Genomic DNA, 555 nt, shown 5'->3' with positions numbered 1-555 from the left:
GTGTTTGGGGGGGGGGGGCACAATTTTCTGTTCTTGCTTCAGCCAGATACGGCTCTGTTCCCAGTGGTCACATGACCGCTCCTTCGGCTCATCACGCTCTGCAGGATGGTGGGCAGTCCTCAGTTGCATGGTGGGTTACATGCGCCATCAGACCGCTTTGCACTACCAGGCCCCCCGGATGAGCCGCTCTCCACCAAATGATCTGGTCCGCCTTGTGATGTCGGCGTAGCGAGCCGCACATAGAGAAGACTTTAGATTTAGAGATCGGGAACATGTGGTGGCAACGCTGCAGAGACTAGATGACCCCCCCTGAAGAGTGTCACCACTGCCAACCAGGAACAGCAAGAGGTGCGAGTCATTGAACAAAACACAATGGCACACTAAGGGGCTGATGTAGAAATGCTTTGCAGCCACTAGAGGGTGCCGAGGAGCATCAGAAATTCCTTTACTCCTCTAGCGCCACCTAGTGGCTGTAACGCTGTATGAACGGCATTCTCCAAGCTACACTCTGGGCAAAGCCTGCATACATCGGCCCCTCCGTAATAGGGAATAGTT

The sequence above is a fragment of the Nanorana parkeri genome, unplaced genomic scaffold (genome assembly GCF_000935625.1).
Source record: "Nanorana parkeri isolate BGI_ZX_2015 unplaced genomic scaffold, ASM93562v1 scaffold2153, whole genome shotgun sequence".
Lineage (NCBI taxonomy): Eukaryota > Metazoa > Chordata > Amphibia > Anura > Dicroglossidae > Nanorana > Nanorana parkeri.
The sequence above is the reverse complement of the archived record's forward strand: the minus strand, read 5'-3'. Positions refer to the sequence as shown.